Source organism: Calypte anna, chromosome 2 (genome assembly GCF_003957555.1).
Source record: "Calypte anna isolate BGI_N300 chromosome 2, bCalAnn1_v1.p, whole genome shotgun sequence".
In the NCBI taxonomy this organism is placed as follows: Eukaryota; Metazoa; Chordata; class Aves; order Apodiformes; family Trochilidae; genus Calypte; species Calypte anna.
Window position 1 is genome coordinate 55,294,338 of NC_044245.1, and position 17,738 is coordinate 55,312,075.

The following is a 17,738-nucleotide window of genomic DNA, read 5'->3' on the forward strand; positions in this document are numbered from 1 at the left end:
TGAAGTACTGTATACACAGTGGAAATGACAAATTCACTAGACTGCTTTATTGTTTAAATTAAAACTATTAAGATCACCATTATTCACTGTGCTTCCTGCAAGTGAATTCAACTACCTCTCCCACTGAGAAGTCTACCACAGAGGCAATATATGTCAAAATCAAATAATTCATTCTTGTACATGCGTTCTTCCAGTTTAACAGAGAACAAGCCCAACAATAGCCTTGTGTTCTGAGCCACTATGTTGTAGCCCAGCAATCATTTTTCAGTTGTCTTTGGTTCCACAGGAAAAGTAAAATAAATAAAAAAGAAATAATTAATGCCAAAGATGCATTTTAGAAGAAATAAAAGTTATTTTCCTTCACTCATTCTTGTAGAACCAGTGTGGCCTCACTCTTACTATACTTCCTACAATGTGCCATCTTGTAATTTTAGTACCTGTGATACTATAGCCATTGACTCTGCAGTTTCATTATTCAGTTTTAGACATACTGCCAGAATACACTAAAGTAGCCTGCTTAGTCTTATCATACTAATTTCCCAAATTAAGAGACCAGTCTTCTTCCTTTCCCTTTTACCACTTCCTCCAAAGGTATTCAAGATACCTTTAAAAAGTTGACTGATTTGAAACAAAAATGGGGTTAAATTTTTATTTCAATCATAAAACCATCCAGAACAGTAACACCCCAACTTTGATGAACATCTTAGTGTCCTGGGGTACCCAATAAAAGAAAAATCATCAATTCATGAGCTTATTTTGAACATATCACAGAACAGCTCTTGGATATCCCACACTCATGGCTCTCAAACGTGGTACTAGAGAAACACCAAGCTCAGTTGTTCTATTTCTACTGAAGCAGACAAAAAGTACTTTGAAAGTAGCAGTTTATAAACATGTTTCATCCGGTTGAGAGAAAAGCATTCTGAATGCAAAATACAGTCACATAATCTGAGATTCCTGGAGGCAAAATACTGTCCATGATTTGCAACTTCTTTGGTGAATCTGACTAAAGTACTCCCCCAATACATGGCTATTTTAATTAGCTTTTTCCCAATGCTGAAGTTCAGCAACACTTTGCTGTTTGGTTCTTGTAGTAATGTAAGTAGCAGTAAAACAGCTTTTGGAGGAAGAGGTGAAACCACATTTTTGTGTACTGCATGTACCAGAAAGCCATGCAGTACACAAAAATGTGGTTTCACCTCTGCGGAGGGGAAAGTCCTAGCAGCATTTCAGGCCCTTTAATTTTAAGGCCCGAAATGCTGCCAGGACTTTCCCCTCAGCAGAGTTTAAGCTACATGAATAGGTGTATTACACAAGCTGCGCTCAATTTGCATATACTTTCCACTTTTCCAGGATTTCAGTCTTCAGACAAAGTTACCATCTGGGAAAACAGAGTCTATTTCAGGAAACAGAGACAATACAGTCTCAAACTAACACTTCAGGAGTTAGAAACAAAGCTGTGACCTTGCAGGCATCAAAGCAATAGTCATAGCTGTAATTACATGTAAGTATCCCTTTGTTTCAATACAGTTTAAAGTTTGGACCTGGATTCAAAGTTTCACGCAGAATTTACTTTTTCCTGATGTTATTAGTCCTCTATTACTACAAAACTTTCATATCTTTAAGTGAAGACTTATCCTATGCTAAGGTAGCACTTCAAAGACCCAAACAGGATTATTGTTCTATTTCACCTTGAGGAGGAGGTAACGAAATATTGATAAGAAACTTGAGAATCTTTTAAAAAATATTTTCCAGTAATGCTAAAATACAAGCTAAAGCTCGTGGAAAGTCTACACTACTCAGGGACAGACACTCACATCAAGCTTAAGTGTGACTTCTTGGTATGCTTTCTCTCTTTCAAGGAAGATAAAAACAGAGACCAACTGGAAAGAAATGAGATCAAAGTTATGAAAAAAGCCAAGGTTCTTTTAATCTGTGGTTCTATGTATCTACCTTTTAGCTTCAATGTCTGGAGCCTGACTTCCAGACATCTGCTCATCCATAGCTTTAAAGATATTATTTAAACAAATAATGTTTTTCTGCACTGAAATATTTTAGCTGTCTAGGTCTCATCTGACTTTTCACTGCTATGTGTGCTAACTGGCAGCTTTGCCTCCTGGCAGATTCTTTTTTAATGAACACCAAACTTTCTCCTCTTCTCTAAACAGTACTCTGCCCTGAAAGTACTACTGTGGAAACTGAGATTTCTTGATGTGTTGTGCAGGAACTTGCAGTCCTTTTTCATAGAAAATACGAGACCCACCAGATCCTTACAAGAAGATTAGTGCAACCTCCATCAGTGATAGCAGCATTGCCACCTTCACTGGTCTGGGATGTAAACAGACTGAGAATGTCAACCTTACTGCTACAATAAATGATGGACATTAGTGTCCATCCTCCAGCTGACTCCTCCCATTCGCTCACCAAGAACCAGTGCTGAAGACTGTGGTGATCTTCCACAGTTGTTTTTTTCTTTTCCATCTACTTTAAGCATTCTGCTGTATCAATGAACCAATCTGATTCCCCAGCTAGACAGGTGAGTATGAGAACAAAAGGGTTTATTCACTCACAGAGAGAAGAAAAAAAGCAGTGCTCCTTTCAGTTAGTTTAGGTATCCTGTCATATTTCTTCAAAATATTGTTCTATATTAAGTTTTATTAGTGAGGTAGAGAAAGTGTTAAAGTTTTTCTGGCATGAGAGCAGTTTTTTGGAAGCACGCTGAGATGTTAAGGAGTTGAGGGTTAACTCTTCAAAGATACTGTCGAATGCTAGCTGAATGATTTTATTACGTCAGTAAGCTCCACTTACTGAGCTTCAGACACAAGTTAGAGAAAAGTCATCTGCTCAGTCTGAAAACACAGATTTGGCCCATAAGAGCAGTTGCCAGAATACCACTTAAAATCCAGAAACACACAATGATTCAGTCCCTTAGGATAAATGCTGGTTTGGAAACTATGAGGAATAGCCCATGACACCAAGTTGAGCAAGCAATAATGAAATAAATCTGATTAGAAATGTATTCCGGCAAGGCTAAAATACAAGGTAAAGTTCCTGGAAAGTCTATACTACAGAGGGACTATACTCAGCTCTGAGTCTCCAAACACTTAGAAAATTTTTGCAAGTGGAAAAAACACACTTGGTAATAATGGAAGAGAGTAACTTCTGGTAAAGTGTTCTGGCACTTGGCTGCCTATAGCAGGCAGGAATTAAGAACAAAATACATATCTATAAACTGAAGCAGGCCAGAGCCAAGCATTGCTTTTGCATCTACAATACTGGTCCTGTTATTTTTGAAGTAAGCAGACTGTATGAACAGTATCTTCCTAACTTGATTCAAAGATGAGATTTAAGTCATCAGCAGTTCCTTCAATAACCTTCTTCCTTTTCTACATATCTCACTGCATGCAGCCAGCCCATGCAAATGATCTATAACAAAGGAAAGGCTTCTGCTTCAAATATATATCTTAAGCTCTAAAACAAGGAATATTTTCTGAAATACAGTATTTTATTTCTTATTTAATCATTGCTAAGTAATAGGAAACAAAGCAGCTATCTGCTCAACTTAATGTTTTCAGAACCACTGCCATGGATCTTATTTGTGCAAGAGCATGAGAGAAAACAGGAAAACATATTTCCCGTTACATTAACTTCAACTACAGTCACAGAACAGAAAGTGCAATAATTGGAAGACTCCAAATAAACATATATGCCTATGTTTCCCCTAAGCAGTATGCTCAAAGGTTCCATGTCCAAATACCCACCAACACCACCCCAAAAAAACCCAAACAAATAAATAAATAGATTGAAGGACTCAGACCCTTTTACAGCCTCAGTGAAAACACAGCTATCAGGGTGCAAGCTCCACACCACCTGACAGGAAAATCTATCCCCAAGACCGCTGGCAGCTCACCACAGACAGAAAACCACTTAGTATGCCTACTTGTTTTGACGTTCAGAAAATAAAAAGCAAGCGAAAAGGCATCCATGGGAGAAATAAAACAAACAAACAAACAAAAAACCCCCCAAAAGTAAAAAACTGAAAAAACCCACCCCAAAACCAATAAGCAAACAAACAAACAACAACAACAAAACCAACAAAAAAACCCTCTTGGAAAAATAAGCACATTAAGGAGAGATTTTTCCGAAACATACATTAAGTTCTGCCCATGTTCGTCAGGCATACTAATACCACTCAGAAAAGAAACAAAACCTCAGCTCTGTGAGAACAAGCCTCATCTCTCCTACTCTTCATAAATTATTTCTCAAAGCGTCTCACGATGGAGATGCTTTTTGACTGAGGGCCAGGAGAAGAAAAACAACGTATCTTTTTCTAAATGGACACACATCTATGGAAGGAGGACAGATTCTGCCCCGCGGCTACAAAAGCGGCATCAGGTGCAGAGGACGCTCAGTGAAGCACCAGGCGGGCTGAGGACAGAGAGCAGCCCAGCCTCCCCTCTGCTGGGAGATCCAGGAAGAGAAGGGCTGCTTATTAAGGACGCACCTGAGGGGACTAGGGCTGCTCACCGCCCCAGGCCAGGACCGTCACCCGGAGCCCGCCTCTCACCGGGCCACGGACGGGGCAAGCCGGGACGGCGGGGGGTTTGACCGGCGGAAGCAGCATCAGCCCCCAGGCGGCAGAGTGCTGTCCCCAGCCCTGCCCCCGCTCCCCCACAGCCCCGGCGGCCGGGCGCAGCCCCCCCGTCACCCGCACGGCCTCCGGCAGCACCTCGGTGCCTACCGGCCCCGCCCGGGGCTGTGGAGAGAGGCGGGGGACACCGCCACCTCCTCACCTCCCCCGCCGCTGGGATTTACCTGTCCGGGGAGCCCGCGCTGCCCGGACCCGCCCCTACCAGCGCTGCGCTTCCCGCCGGTGCCGGCGATAAGGGTGAAAGGGCACTGAGCGGAGCCCTCGCCCCTCGCCCTCCCTCCGGGCCAGGCAACAGCCGTTACACCTCTCCAACTCCCTCAGAGCCTGGCGCTGGAGGCCGCCATCTTAGCTCCAGCACCAAGACCGCCCTCTCAGCGCAGCCGCCGTCAACCCTGGGGCCGTCACGGGACGCGGTCAGCTGATATATAACTCCCTCCCTCCTTTCCTTCTTCCCTCCCTCCTGCTCCTCTGGTTTCCCGCGGCCTTGCTAGCCCAGCCCGCGGAGACGCTTCGCCCCCCTTTCCCCACTGCCCTTTGCCCTCTCCCCTGCCGGGAACCGGAGGGGTGGAGGGGGGAGGGTGCCTCGGTGGGCATGCGCACAGCAAAGTTCCCGCCTCCATTGCCCCTCACCTCAGGCTTCGGCGGGGAGGGAGGAGGTGATGCGGGGAGAAGCTGGGGTTGCGGCAGCTGCGGGGATGGGTGAGGTGGATTGGGTGGGTTTCCCAGGGCCGTGAGTGCTTCTGTTTGTCTTTTTTGGTGCTTTAGTCTGTTGGTCTAAACTAGATAGAGAGCTTACAGTGGCTTTCACTGAAAGGGGCCTGCAGGAGAACTGGAGAGGGGCTTTTTATTAGGGCAGTAGTGACGGGACAAAGGGGAATGGCCTTAAACTGGAAGAGGGTAGGTTTGGGTTAGACATGAGAAAGAAAATCTTCACTTTAGGAGGGTAGGTTTGGGTTAGACATGAGGAAGAAATTCTTCACTATAAGGGTGATGAGACTCTGGAACAGGTTGCCCAGGGAAGATAATCTTTAAGGCCTTTTCCTGCCTCCAAAATTTTATTATTCCACGACTAACTAGTTTGGGGCTGGTTGGCAGTGTCCTAAGTGCTTGGATCCCGGAATCTTGGGATTGTAAAGCTTTGGGGGTGTGGGTAGCTGCAGTTTTTCGTGCCTTCAGTGTCCTGGTAGTATATTTTTGAGGCCTGGTTCTGGTTTCATGCTCATCACAATAGTATATAGCAGATGAGAGAGGTATTTTAATTATACTTGAAATGTTACTAACTTGCAGTCCCGTTTTGGAGAATGTGTGTCATCAAGCCATAAAAGGCACATTGAGCAATCAAAAAACAAAGTACACTTTTTAATTGTGCATATTACTTATGTGAATTCACAAATTATGTTAAATCCCATATTAATATTGCTGAACCACTGAGTTATGTGGTTGCCTAACCACCCTCAAAAGTTTTGACTAGATGCTTCAGCTTTCTGTCAACTTCCTATATTCTGTACCGAATGTAAGATTTCCTAAAGATGTAAACTACAGCAGCATTTTAACAGCTTGCCATGGTTTCCTTAAAATGTCTAAAGATTGACGTAAATATTTTGAAATATAACTCATGTTAGAACACATGGAGTTACCATGCCTTTCCTTTAAATTAGTGCTCTTAAAGTATACAATTGAGAAAACTGGGGAACAATTTATAACTAGAACTAATTATACTGGAGAAAAAACTAAGATTAAAATCACAGGTGGTATATTGCTATTTTTTAATATATTTTTCATTGTCATAAGCTGTCATTCATGTAATATTTTACATAACCTGTTAAAATACTAATAAGTCATTCTTTTGATAACTCTGGTCCTCTGAATCTGGAGCACAGTGGTAGAAGAACACTAATGAGAAAATTGCATTACTTTAGGAAATCTGATAAATTACTTTTGGTAACAGAACTTTGAGAGGGGGAAATATTTAAAGTTATATTAACATACTAGGAATTTCAGAAACCTAATTTCAGACAGAGGTGCTATAATTCAGAAGTTTCTTTGGCTAAGTGCATGGGGGAATTTTTGGAGGGATTTAGGAAGGTCTTCTGTTCATGTAAAATAATTGGCTTGCAGGATTTTTTTGGTTAGAGGGGTTATGTTTTGTCTCAGTACCGATTTTGTGCTGTTAGTATAGGTAGGTAAAACACTAGGTAAAGCAACAGCTTGTTTGATGTTTATTACTGGAGACCAAATAATGACATTAGTGTCATGAAATTGGTTTAACAAACTAGGAATCAATATTTTCATAATCAGATTTTAATCAGACACAGTAGTGTAAATTTCATCATATTTATTCAGGTCAAGCTAGTGTTTCAGTCATAAACTGTTTACCTGTCTATTTTTCTACATAAATTCCTCTATTTTTGGACATGCTTTCATGAAGTAGTGATGTTAACTTTGGCTATAATGCAGAAAAATGAAAGAAAGAAAGGAGGATAAAGAGTGAGAAAATATCCAAGTGGAATAATCATTTTGAAATTATTACTCAGACAAAAAAAGCAAACAAGAAAAGTGTGTTTAGAAGTTCAGACAGGAAGTTAGAGAAATTATATTGTGCAACATGGTAAATTAAAATTTTCAGAAATTAAGGTAGATCAGGATTTCCTAACTGTTTAAATGTCAAATGTGAAATTATAATTGTGTGCAAACAACAGCATTCTAGTTTTCTTGGTCATTTTTTCTCTTGAGATGATACTACAGGGGTTTTTCTTAGATATAGGGCCTTGTTTTTCAGTTTACCTGCAGGTTTGTCGAAAGTCTGGAAAACAAATGTATTTTAGACACCATCTTCCAATTTTTAAAGTTTTCAATTTTATTTTAAAAAGCTATTAAAAAGAAAGTGAACAAAATCCTCACTCCTTTAGCATTAATGACAGTTTTATTGTTAACTGTGACACAAATAGTGTTTCACCCTTAGTTCTCCCAGTCACTTATAGAGTCAGGAGCCATGTTAGAGCCATTATCATAAATAAAATAATAACAAAGCAAGTTTTTTAATGCCACCCAGAAAGATAAAAAGTTACTTCCGTCTACTTTGGAGAAGCAAACACATCTGTATTATTTCTAGATCTTTCAGCTGAAGTACTGCAAGTGTCAGTCTGACCTCTTCAGTTTAAATACTGTAATTTGCAAAAAAGTTCAGGCCACCTCTAATCTAAAGAACAAGGTCTCTTCTTACCATCCAATTACAGAAATCCAGCAGGAATGAAGTGTTCCAGTCCACTACTAAATAATTAACACTCCACAGGACTATTTCTGTGATCAGTACCTAATCTGAAAAACTGTGGTTTAGGGTGGCTGAGTTCTTCAAGCACTAGAGTACTGTGATGGAGTAAAAAGCCATTGCTTGGATTCTCTGTAGCAACAGTAAATACAATCTAAAATTTTAAATTATTTTAAATACAGCCTATAATAACAGAGCTACTATTATTTTAAAAGAGATATATTGTGGTTTATAGCATTAACAAAGAACAAGCTTCTAACCAGCCTGTAAGCAGCAAGCAAAGGGCAAATTAACTCCTATTTCCCAGTAATGCCTCTAATGATGGGGCAGAATTTGTGCCAGCTTTCTGGAGAAAGGAGAGATTCCTCCACTCTTCTTTGTCTTACAAAGAAAAAAGTTCCTAGAAGAATTGACAATTACTACTTCACCTTCTTATTCAGCTCTGTTTTACAGTGTAGGAAGATACAGGACCATCTGCTTTGAGATTGGCTACTGGCTTTCTGCCACAAAGTGGTGGGCATCTATCCAGTCTTTAAGATTGTATCTAAGTGGTACACCACAGCTTAGCATAAATTTAGGATAATTAGGAGGGGAATATGCTTAATAATTGTGGGGTTTAGATTACCAAATAACAATAATACTTTTCTGCTTAATGGTAGGACTTGATTGACAGGAGGATGACAGAGCAAGTTTCAAAGGGACAAGGAGGAGGTAAGCATACAGGTCCCACCTTTGAAAACCTCTCTTGCGAAATCTTGTCACTTTTATTCCTGATTTGTTGCAGATGTCAAAATAGAGGGTACACAGAGGGCCTTCTGGGAATCAGACCCACAGTAGTGGATCAGTTCTCATTCTGGTCTTTGCTATCCCAAAGTTACAGTAAGACTGTGCAGAAAATTTGACAGCACTTTAAAGCTCACATCAGATTTTTATGGATCTTGACATAAATTGTCTGAATATAAATTTTGTCTAAATATAAATTCCCACTTTGGAAAGTTTAAAGTCTCAGCTCGACAGGGTGCTGAGACATCTCATATAAACTATAGTACTACCTAGAAAGGTTGGGCCAGATGATCATTGAAGTCCCTTCCAACCTGACATTCTATGATTCTAAATGCAGATGATATTGATTATGTATCTTCTCTGTAAGATTAATTAAAAGGTAGTTTCTGGATGGTGCTTATTAATAATTCTGTATGTCCTGAGACACACATCAAATGATGATAGAACGGTTTAGGTTGGAAGGGACCTTGAAGATAATCTGGTTCCAGCCAGCCTGCCACGGGCAGGGATACCTCTCACTTAGACCAGGTTACTCAAAGCCCCATCTACCCTGGCCTTAAATACTTTGAGGGCAACCTGTGCCAGTGTCTCACCACCCTGAGAGAATTTCTTCCTAACAGCTAATCTAAATCCACTCTCAGTTTAAAATTATCCCCCCTTGTCTTATCACATCCATGCCCTTGTAAAAATTCTTTCCCCTGTTTTCCTGTAGCCCCTTCAAGTACTAGAAGATGCTCTAAGTTCTCTCTCGGAGCCTTCCCTTCTCCAGGCTGAACAACCCCAGCTCAGCCTATCTCCATACAAGAGGTGCTCCAACCCTCAGATCATCTTCATGGACTTGCTCCAACAGCTCTGTGTTCTTGTGCTCCATCCCAGAGCTAGACACAAAACTGCAGGGGGCTCTCACCAGACTGGAGCAGGAGAATCCCCACCCTCTTCCTGCTGGTCACACTGCTGGTGATGCAGCCCAGGACATGGTTGGCTTTCTGGGCTGCCAGCACACATTGCCAGCTCATGTTGCACTTCTCATCAACCAGCATCCCCAGGTCCTTCCTCTTAGGGCTGTTCTCAATCCACCCAGCTTGTATTTATGCTTGGGGTCGCCCTGAGCCACATGCAGGACCTTACACTTGGCCTTGAAGTGGTTTGCATGGGCCCAAGTCTCCAGCATGTCCATGTCCCTCTGGATGGTCCCCCAGTGTGTCAGCTGCATCACAGAACTTTGCGTTCTGTGCCTTGGGTGGTGTAGCCTGAGCTCTTGTCAGTGAAGACTGAGGCAAAAAAAGTGAGTACCTCAGCATTCTGCATATCCTGGGTAACTGGGTCTCCTGATTTCTTTCCACAGAGGTTCAACATTTTCCTTTCTCTTTCTTTTATCACCCACAGACCTCTAGAAGCTTTTCTTGTTGCCCTTGATGTCCCTGGCCAGATTTAATTTTATCAGGGCTTTAGCCTTCCTAACCTAAGCCCTGGCTGCTCCAGACAGTTTCTCTCTATTCATCCCAGGTTGCCTGTCCCTGCTTCCACCCTCTTAGACTTCTTCGTTGTGTTTGAACTCCTTCGTTCAGGAACTCCTTGTTCATCCATGAGAGGGCAGCAAGTAGATTTTGGTGTCAAATGTGGAGCAACATACCTAAGTTTATATGCCTAATCCAGGGCTTTGGGCACTGGAGTTGAGGCTTAGAGCTGTAAATGAGGGCTTGAAGTGTTTAAGGGTTTGAACTCTGAAAGTGAGGGCTGGGACTCTATAAATGGGTCTTTGGTTCTCTCACATGAAGAGTTTGGGAATGAAACTGAGGTTCTGAAGAGAAGAATCAGATTAGGGTTTTTGCATCAGAAGAATGCTTGCCCAAACTAAGCCTTTGCATCCTCAAAATATCACTTACTGAGGCACCAAGGGTGGCAGTGGCTGATGCTCAACAAGCACGGGGAATGAAGCAGCAGCCCTCAAACTCCCTGGCTAAATGAAAAGGTTGCTGTGAGCTCACACTCTCTGCCAAGGGCTCCTTACAGTGCCCAGAGAATTGCATCTCTTTTAGCAATAGTGCCTTCCTGCCCCAGCACTCCCCAGGAAGCCATCCCAGGGTGATGGTCTGCAGGGAGCTTAGCTGCCACCTCCACCTCTGGTCCCCCCAGTGCCTGCCCAAGCTCAGCTGCCCCTGCTGCCCATGGAGGCCCCAGCACCCCAGTCCCTCCAGCGCCTCCCCAGTTTGTGCTCCCCTTGGATCCCCTCTGCCTTCCCGGCACAACCATGGGCACAGGCACAGCACCAGTGGGTTGCTCTCTCAGGACATCAGTCCAGAAAAACCATCTCATTTGTAGGAACCCCCCCTGCTAAGGGATATCTTGGAGTGAGCCAGACCCACAATTGGATTAGGATGCTGTCCTCTGGCCAGCTGCAGCGTTAGTCCCCTCCCCAAACCCAGCACCACCTATTTGTGTTTTAACAACAAAGTTGTTAGGACAGTATTTTCAAGACAGCCATTGTCAGCACCTTTGTTCATTCAAGCTCCATTTCCTTCAGGTAATACCATGTAGCTTTCAGAAAATGGAAACAGAAGTCCCACGTCCCCTCACCTCATGTTTCTCTGAGTGAGGTAGCTGTGATTTACAGAAAGAGAGTTTCTTGAACATTCCAGGATTTGGAGCTTTGTTTTTAAATAGAATTTGCTGTGCTGGGACAGCAAGTTAAGTTTAGAAAGACATTTAGGAAACAATCCTAAAAGGTAAAGCAGGTTCACACCCTGCACCCCACAGAAATCCTATTTCTATTTTAGTTTTTCTTTACAGATTCACCTTTTTTTTTTTTTTTTTTTCTCATTTTCCCTTTTGGTTAGCTGTTTTGTTTTCTTTCTCCCACATTTCAGTTTTTCAGCCCCCTCTCTGAACACGGCTACTGAGAGGCCATTTTGACCTTCATCAGTATTCCCATGAAAATAGGAAGACAGAAAAAAAAGAAAAAAACAAAAAAGCCAAACATATAAGACAGCCATGTGCCACCACTTCCTTTTCCACTTTGAACAACAGAGTTTACCACATTTGAACAAATATCCATTCAATGTGTGCAGCGGGGTTAAAGCTGGACATGGGTGGAGTTTTCTTTTAAGTCAGGTGGGTGTGGGTAGAGGAGTGTCTTTGCAGGCTTCGAGTTCCTCAACTACCAGTGACTGTTTTCTTGGACATGGCTGGGGTTTTGGAGGGCTTGGCCATCCCCACTGTGAGTTGCCTGCAAGGGAAGCAGAGAGAGGCATCAGCAGCTGGAGATGAATTCCTGCTTGTGCCCCAACCAACCAGCACCCAAATCCTTAGCACTGCTTAGGCTGCATTCAAGCACCTGCCCAGCACCCCTGAACGGGAGGGCTCAGCACCAGGACTCATTTCTTCCCTGGGATGGAACGAAGCAGCAGCCAGTCCTGGCACTGCAAAGCCTCTGCAGCATCCCCTCTCCCAGGCAGGGGTCCAACAGGGGGCATCAGTCTCCCCGACTCACAGAGGGGTCCCAGAATAGTTCACGTTTTCTCTGCCAGTTTCAGCAGCCAGAGAGTAGGAGCAGCAGAAGGAGGTTTTCAGTATTTGCACCTTACTTACCTCCCTCCCCTTGACATCCGCTGCACTGAAGAACTGTGTGTTTTTTAACCCAGCACAGCTCCTTGTATTCTGACCCATTTGAGAATTTATTTGTTGCTGTAAATTGCTGACTTGACATAAGAACTACTGAAAAGCCTTTAACCTTTGTTTTTGGTTTTTGTTTTGTTTTGTTTTTGCTTAAATCTAGGTTTCTTTCTGGCTCTGGACGTTGGCATAGGCCTGTATGGACTATTCATACCATGCACATTGGCGAGACCTTTTCATCCTCCCTTTTCACATCAGTTATTGTCTTTTGGGGGGAAAAAAGAAGTAAATCACAGTCTCCAGCCCACTGCTTTGTAGTTCTCACTGCTAACTGCTGCAGGGCTGGGGGACCCTGCTCAGCCAGATCAATCCATGGCAAAAGCCTCTTCTCTGAGGTTGGTGTTAACCTCCCACCACAAACCAGCAGCCCAGCAAAGCTCTTCAGGATCATTTTCACCCATTTTCTTCTCACCTGCTTTAGGCATGTTGCAGGTTGGACTGTTTTGACATGGACAGCTTGGACACTGTGTCCCAGCACTTGCTCATCTCCAGCAGCTGCATTTTCACCCAGGTCCTGTCCCAGCTGTTCTCTACTGCTCACTACTGCTGCACACAGAACACTGCCAAACCTTTCACCTCCCTGTGCGTTCCTGCAGCCCTTCACCCATCACCTCTCTCCAAAGGAGCTTCCAGGATTTCGGCCGTCCCTTGGTAATCACCTCAGCAGAGTGAACTGAGCCTTATTCCTGAAAGCTGGTTCTCCAAGTCATATGTCTCCGTGTGGTGCTTCCAGCAGTGCCAGTGGAAAGGTTGCTGTGGTGGTTTCATCATAATCCTAGACCCATGTAAGGGTTTGGGTTGTAAGAAACCTTCAGGGTCCATTGGAGGGACAGTTTAGTCCAAGCCTGAGTCAGCAGTAAGGACAGGAGCATGGGCAAACCCCTGAGCCATCCAGGCTGTTTGTGGGGAAACTGAACTTTCCTGGGGAAGGGCCAGGAGGAGGATGGTTACTTTAAGGACTACTATGTGCCCTAGAGGTGGATATAGGACACAATAAGAATTAATGAAGAAACTGATTGGAAACTGAAGCTCAAGCAGCTTTCCAATAACTCCCTTGGCAATGGCGTTGGCAGTACCATGTCAAGGGATGGGCTTCTAGGAGCTGCTGACATACTGGACTCCAAGCTGCCAGAAAGAATGAAGTTGTACAAGTGAGTCATCTTCAGTACACTGAAGCTTGAAGTTGCAAGCGAGTGCAACCTCTACCAGGGAGCCAACCAAAGTCCAAGGTGAATGAGAAGGCCCACCAACAGTCATGGAAATTCTTCATGCCACCAAACTACACCAAATTTTTGGAAGAGATGGGGCCTTTGGTGAGCCAGGTGTCAGAAGTGGACATGTCCAACCCTTCCCTGAGGGGTAAGCAGGAGTCAAGCACCATGCCCACTCAGGACCTGGGCCAGCCCGACTGCAGTGAGCCCATGTCCATCAAGGGAAGCCAGAGCAATGGGCATCTGGAGATCCTGGAGGCCTTTGAGTCAGCCAGTAAGCTATCTGAGAGAGGAGAGGCTGTTCTGGTGGCAGTGAAGAAGAGCTGTTGATTGGCAGATATTTCTGGAGAGAGGAGACAGTTTGCCACTCCAGCAAATGGCTCTGCCCCCAGCCCAGCAACCTGCTGTTCCTGCACATCCCTGGAGGCTGCCAGCAGTCACCTTACTGGCAGCACCAGCTGTATGGAGGACAGGGGGGACAGTGACAGATTGAGAACTTTGGCAGTTCAGAGTGCATGGCCAGCCCAAGGAGCCATGAGCTGACCAACACGGACTCATTGCAGATGTTCCTGGAGCTGGAAGAGCAGTGCCTGAGCGAGGATGAGGGCAGTGGGGCTGTCTCTGGCTACTTGGAGGTTCAGGTGTGGGAGATGGTTGGGCAGGGCCCCTGCACAGGTGGTGACAGTGGGGTCTACAGCAGATCCTCACCTATGAGAAAGAACACTTTTCGTCTGGGCAGAAACACGATTTCCCTGCTGCTATATTTATTGTGTAAGTATAATTATTAAATCCTTTTGCTGTTATAAAAAGATGGACACTGAAATCCTCAAGTAAAATTCAGTGAACCAATCTTTTTAAAGAAGTGTAATCATGTTGTAATTTTGCCTTGCCACTTTGAGCTGTCATCTGAAAACATTTGAGTATGTTTCCCTCCTGTAACACAAACTATATGCCCTGTGAATTTCTGGGCACTGAAAGTGAAGTTGGTCTTGCCAACCCATGGTGGCCTGGTGTGTATCTGAATGCCTGAATATCTGTCTCCCTGCTGACTGAATTTCCTATTCTGACCTGAATTCACTTGGGTTTATTGATTGCCTACACCATCCCAAAGTCCTCCAAGGAACAGATCCAGCACCACAGAGGATGACGAGAAGGGTCACCACATGAGTCAGATTGTTGATGTCCAAAGTGCAAGATGTATAGAATATTACTGACTTTCCACACAGAGTATGTTTCTTCTCGCATAAGAACTTAGTGGGCTTTGCAAGTCACTTCTTTCTGTATTGACTTCTTTTGTATTGACGTTTTTTAAATGTGCCTTGATGGGAGTTGCCAGTAACATCTCTCCAACTGGATATTTTCCTTTTAAGGAGGCACAGTCTAGAAGAATCCAGTCCTTTTGTTTGTTCCATTCCTGTTTGTTGGGGTTTTTTTCAATAGCTGAGTAACCTCACAACTTGCGTGACTGAGAGTTCTTCTCCTTCTGGATGAGATTGCTGCTGCCTTGAGTGAGGACACTTTTGGAAAAGTAGTGGAACACATCAATCACAGAGAGTAAGTCTTTTAATGAAATACATGTAATTTTTCTAAATGATGCACTCACAGTATGGCTGGGAAAGTTTGTTCTGATTGCATTGGGGTTTATCTTTACTTTCTCACCTGGTGCTCTGTCTTCCTTGAAGGCTTCTGCAGTTCCCAAGCAGAAACTGATGTGAGGCTGTGAGATGTGGAAGTTCCTCTGGTATTAGCCCAGGACATGTCCGTGGAAAGAGGAGGTAAATGGGGCTTTGAACCTCGAGCAGTAACACCAATACGTAAGGTACAGCGAGTAGGTTTTCTGAGTTTAAATTCTACTTATGTCTATGCATGGATGAACCCTGCTTAGATTAATTCTGAATGCACTTACAGTCGAAGGCCTGTTCTGATAAGGTTCCCATTGTTATAGACAACGTAGATGGAAATAATTCCTGAAGATCTCAGGTAAAATTACTCGTTGTTCTCCTCCCTGTTAAAAACCTGTCTTTCCAGAACGGCAGACACGTGGCTGTGAAAATAGCAAAAGATGTTGATAGCCACTCCATGGCAGGTTATAATGAAGTACAAGTGCTGGACTACTCAAATGCACTGGGCCCCAGCAGGACACAGTAAGTAGACAAAGCCAACCATGCTGTGCTTTGGCTTTAAGGTTTCTGAGATGGTGCTTTCTGGAACATGTGATACATGTAGCAAAGCTTTGTATGCAACTGCCTGTTGAAAGTCCTGTATTTTTCTCTTTTTCCAGTTCCTGTGTCCAGATAATAGGCTGCTTTGAGTACCATGGCTATGTCTGCATTGTTTAGGAGCTGCTGGGACTCAGCAGGTACAATTTCATTGAAGACAATGGCTTTCTGCCTTTCAGTCTGGACAACATCAGACAGGTGGCCTATCAGATCTGTAAAGCTGTGAGCTGTAAGTATGCTTCTATTTTTTTCCTGATTTGTTAAATTTTCTACTTCTTTCTACTTGTTAAATTAACTACTTTTAGTGAAGGAACAAAACAGCATCTTTCAGTAACAAACTGTGACCTGCTTGTGGCCAACCAGGGAGCCAACCAAAGTCCAAGACAAAGGAGAAGGTGCACCAACAGTCAAGGAAATTCTTCATGCCACCAAACTACACCAAATTTTTGGAAGAGATGGGGCCTATGGTGAGCCAAGTGTCAGAAGCAGGCATGTCCAACTCTTCCCTGAGGAATAAGCAGGAGTCAAGCAGCATGCTCACCTGGAACCCAACTGCAGTGAGCCCATGTCCATCAAGGGAAGCCAGAGCAATGGGCGTCTGGAGATCCTGGATGCCTGTGACTCAGTCTGTATTCTGTCAGATAGAAGAGAGGATGTTCTGGTGGTAGTGGAGAAGGAGAGTTGTGCTTTGGCCTTAAGATTTCTGAGATGTTGCTTTCTGGAACATGTGACATATATAGCAAAGGCACATGTCAATGGACTGCCTGGTGCAAGTCCTGTATTTTTCTCTTTTTCCAGTTCTGTACATGCATTAGGCTGCTTTGAGTACCATTGTTTATGAGCTACTGGGGCTCAGCAAGTGCAATGTCATTGAAAAGAATGGCTTTCTGCCATTCAGGCTGGATGACATCAGACAGGTGACCTCTCAGGGTCACCACATCAGTCAGAGTGATGATGTCCGAAGTACCAGATGTATAGATTGACTTTCCACATGGAGTATGTTCTCATATAAGTTGTTGGGGGGCTTTGCAAGTCTTTTCTTCCTGTTTTTGCTTTTTCTAAATGTGCCATGATGAGAGTTGCCATCTCTCCAATTGGATATTTTCCATTTAAAGGGGCACAGTCTAGAAGAATCTGGTACTTTTCTTTGTTTGACAAAACATCTTCCAACAACAAACATTGGTCTGTTTGTGGCTGCATGCTCCCTAACCAGTACATCTCTGATGGGAGATACATCTCCTGGTGCTTTAAGCCACTGATGTAAGAGGACAGAGGAAAAATGCTTTTGTGGAAAGGAGCTTGAAGTCCAAGAACACAATTACAAAAACATGTGCTGTTGTTTTCTTCACGAGCATATTCATGGCCTGCTATGATGGTGACCTCATTGAAAAGGTGCTGCAGGGTGACCCAGCAGAGTGCATTACTTTGGAAGAAGCCCTGAAACATATCTTTTTCTTGCCATTGCAAGAAGTAGGAAAAAGGGCATTGCCTCCTAGGTGTGAGGAGGCTGACACATCTGTCAGTCCCCCAGAGAAATGTAGAAAATGTTAAATATTAGTTGGATTAAGTTATTTTTAAAGTTGTTCTATTATGTTTTGTCTACTGAAGTTTTACCCAACTGTTGCCATCAAACTTACTTCAGAAAAAGATATTGATCAACTTGGTTGTGTTTCCTCTGTAAATGAAGATCTCCTAACAGTGGCAATTTGACTCATGCACAAATGTCCTAGAACTCTGTCTTCCTGCTTAGTGGTCTCCACAGTAAGAATTCCAATGCTCATAGCACAAAACACATTGCCCTTTTACAATGACCTGAATGACTGGATCACTGCACACCGCCCAATATCTCCAGCTCCTTCACTGGGACTTTAAAATCAGTAGCTTAGATACAAACATTTAAATACTCTGACACCCAACTGCTAATGGCACTGACA

General features: G+C 43.5%; 1 protein-coding gene and 1 long non-coding RNA gene across 6 annotated transcripts in view; one reads left to right on the forward strand and one right to left on the reverse strand.

Moving 5' to 3' along the window:
- Nucleotides 1-5,024, reverse strand: part of DNAJC13 (DnaJ heat shock protein family (Hsp40) member C13) — a 54,527-nt gene extending 49,503 nt beyond the window's left edge. Inside the window, exon 1 of one of the 2 annotated variants that reach the window (XM_030444564.1) lies at nucleotides 4,816-5,024. The gene's annotated coding sequence lies outside the window, so the exon portion shown is untranslated. The remainder of the gene's footprint in view (nucleotides 1-4,815) is intronic. The other variant, XM_030444565.1, reaches the window with a different exon arrangement.
- On the forward strand, nucleotides 5,016-17,492 carry LOC115597804. 4 transcript variants are annotated; one of them, XR_003987188.1, is made up of 8 exons: nucleotides 5,016-5,064; nucleotides 8,579-8,630; nucleotides 12,478-14,356; nucleotides 15,026-15,139; nucleotides 15,268-15,360; nucleotides 15,614-15,729; nucleotides 15,867-16,033; nucleotides 16,168-17,492. It is a non-coding gene; the product is annotated as an uncharacterized LOC115597804 (long non-coding RNA). The 4 variants fall into 4 exon arrangements; XR_003987187.1 differs by lacking the exon at nucleotides 5,016-5,064 and adding an exon at nucleotides 5,260-5,307; XR_003987189.1 differs by lacking the exon at nucleotides 5,016-5,064 and adding an exon at nucleotides 5,264-5,350.
- The last annotated feature ends 246 nt before the right edge of the window (nucleotides 17,493-17,738 follow it).